The sequence below is a fragment of the Callorhinus ursinus genome, unplaced genomic scaffold (genome assembly GCF_003265705.2).
Source record: "Callorhinus ursinus isolate GAN/ISIS: 27379988/994484 unplaced genomic scaffold, GSC_fseal_2.0 scaffold10, whole genome shotgun sequence".
NCBI lineage: Eukaryota > Metazoa > Chordata > Mammalia > Carnivora > Otariidae > Callorhinus > Callorhinus ursinus.
Window position 1 is genome coordinate 85446494 of NW_027397072.1, and position 3344 is coordinate 85449837.

Below are 3344 nucleotides of genomic sequence, written 5' to 3' on the forward strand. Positions count from 1 at the left end.
TTATTAGTAGTGGTGACACAATTATAATGCATATCAATTTGCTTGGTTAATCAGTAAGCCATCCTGTCTTCCTAATGCATTTTTAAGGCAAAGCAATTCATCTTAAAATTGATTGCTAGGGTAACATTTCAGCAAATTCTTAATGACACTTGTAATTGGAGAGAGGGGAAAATATTCTTAATCTTTAAAGCTTTAGGTAGTGAAGCAAACACTTTCATGTGAAAAGCCTTTTTCAGTTTTCCTTGGAAAAGATGGTCAAGCAGCTGCTGCTTTGAGTGGGAGTGCCGTGTTCTGCTAAGGGATGTGTGAGTCCTTTGGACCTGGTGGCATCTTGAATTTCTTTTGATATGCTGGTTCATTCCCCATGGAACAATAGCATTCTTATTAACAGTTGACAACAGCCAACTCTTGGGGAAAGTTTAGTTTTTGAAGCCCTCCAGAGTGGTTGATAAAGGACAGTGGTTCTCAACCAGGGATGATTTTTTCTTAGAAGGATTTTATTTATTTATTTGTCAGAGAGAGAGCATAATAGGGGGAGCGGCAGGCAGAGGGAGAAGCAGACTCCCCGCTGAGCAAGGAGCCGGATGCGGATAAGGGACTCAATCCCAGGACTCTGGGACCATGACCTGAGCTGAAGGCAGACGTACTGAGGTGAAGGCAGACTGGACTGAGCCACCCAGGTGCCCCTCAACTAGGGATGATTTTGCCCTCAGGGGGCATTTGGCAGTCTAGAGCCATTGTGACAAGCATGACTCAGCAAGGGTGCTGGTGGCATGTGTGAGCAGACACTTGAGACGCAGCTGAATATTCTACAGAGCACAGGACAGCTCCCCCAATAAAGAATTTTCTGGTCCTGATAGAAACAATGGAGAACCATGGAGGGCTCTCTGCTTTTCCTGAGGCCCGCATGGGCCTCTCCGATCAACTCTGCGGCAGCCTCCTGGGGCTGTGTCCGGAGCCAGACTGTCACTGCACAAAGTTGTCACTGGCCTCTAGGCTTCTCTCCTGGAGAAGGCCACACTCGGAGGCCCTCACTGATCTGTATTCCAGTCTCAGGAAAACTCAATGGGTTATCAGTTCAGGAAGCTGCACTCTTTAGGCTTTTCTTCTTTTAACTTGTTCCGATTTGTTCTGAAAGGTCAATATATATATATTTTAAGTTGGCTAAAGTCAAGGAAATATTTCCTTTGGGTTTCTAAAAATTTTCCTTTCCTTCCTTTCTTCTCTCTCTTTTTTTTTTCCCCAGAAACTGCTCATTGACCTTCAGTGTCTGCCATTGTCCATTGTGTCATGGATAAAAAGAAGGCAGGTTGAATGGTGGGAAATTTTTTTTTTTCCAAATAGGGAAATCCTCAACCTACAATAACCCTCCACAGGCATAATAGCCATTTAAAAATGTTTTTGACAATGAATCCTGGATCACTACATCAAAAACTAATGATGTATTGTATGGTGACTAACATAACATAATAAAATAAAATAAAAAATAAAAATAAAAACGTTTTTGAGAACTGAACACATTGAAGGCATATAAAAAACAAACACCTTGTGCTTCTCATTTGCGAAGGCTCCTTTTGTTTGGGAGGAGGAAGAGGTGAAGGGCAGCCTCCAGCCCCGGAGGGGGTAGGGTTCAGCCAAACTGGACTCCACTGTGGGAATTGAGTCGGGTCTCTCTGCTGACTTGCAACACCCTCATCCACACCCCTTCCTCTGGTGCCTTCAGAACACTTGCACAGAGCTATGAAAATCAATAAGAAAACATTTGCAAAGCACTTTGGGCTCCTTGGAAGAAGGGTCTTGGAGATGGAAGCCATATCATTATTCACATTAGACCCGGCGCTGTCATAAAACAGAGAGGAACCTGCTGAGCAGAGTGCTTTGTGATGACTTTATCTTTTTCTGAGCTAATAGCTCTTAGTAGCTAATAGAGCTCTGTATGGACAGCTTGTCACATAGCTCATATTATCAGCCTGATGGTTTTGTCTGAGTCGCTCTTTTTCAAGCTCTAGCAGAAAGTCAGGCAAACAAATTTTTTGAAAAGCACAGCCTAAGTCCTCAAGAAAGGCCTAGTATATTTTCACTTTGATATATACTTCACTCAGTTTTCAGGATTCATTTCATTGGTGATGTCTTAATACAGATGTCACTGCAATACGTTTGGGAGTGCAAAGGTAAATATAGACTTGGAATAGTAGAATTTGCCACATCTCCTTCAACGTTTCATTTTAGTTGGCCCTTAGCATATCAGTTATTAAGAATTTATTAAGCACTCTCTGTTCTAATGGAAGAGATGAAAACAGACTATAAGATGCAAAATACACATTAAACCTAACAAAGACAAGAAAAGTACGTGTAGATTGGAGATAAGAGAAAACAGAGAAGTACTTACCATAAGAAGAAATTTTATAGCAAGTGATATCTTTGTTTGGAAAGCACCAGTTGTGTTGGTGGGATTCTCCACTGATGACAAAGATTTCAATATGGACAGAAAAGATATTGTGCAGATTGCTTCCAAAGAATACAGGGGCTTTGGTCAAAACTAGGAACCACACAACAGCAACAAAGTAAAGACCTTGTAGCCTCTGACAGGCAGGGGGCAGGTCACAGACCCAGAGCCTGGCCGGGTGGTCAGGCTAGGGCAGGTGATGCTCGTGCTGGGGCCACGGGTCCTGGACGGGCCTCCGCAGCCCTGCTTAAGGGAACAAGCCTTAGCGTAAGCTACATGCGCCAAGAAAGTCAGAGGAAAGCATCATGTTCCTCAAGAAACCATGGGTATTCATCACCTGGTCAGGAAAGGGTCATGGGCAAATTTACCACTCCGTCAGCAGAGAATATTGTGATCTTAGGCAGAGTCAGGGTGAAGTTTCCTTCAAAACTAGAAGTTTAGATACTTAGAGGAGTAAGTTATCATTTGATATCATTCTTTCTTTTTCTTTTTCTCCTCTTCCTTCCTTCCTTCTTTCATTCTTTCTTTCTCTTCCTTGAACCTATTGCCAGGTCCGCTGATCTTCCAGTCGCTGAATTAAGCATTTAAGCATTTCTTACTTTTACATACAAAGTGACTTGAAAGTTAGCATATGTTTTTTTAATTTAATTTTATTATGTTATGTTAGTCATCATACAATACATCATTAGTTTTTGATGTGGTGATCCACGATTCATTGTTTGCGTATAACACCCAGTGCTCCATGCAGTACGTGCCCTCCTTAATACCCATCACCAGGCTAACCCATCCCCCATCCCCCTCCCCTCAAAAACCCTGTTTGTTTCTCAGAGTCCGTAGTCTCTCATGGTTCATCTCTCCCTCCGATCTCCCCCCTCCATTTTTCCCTTCCTTCTCCTAA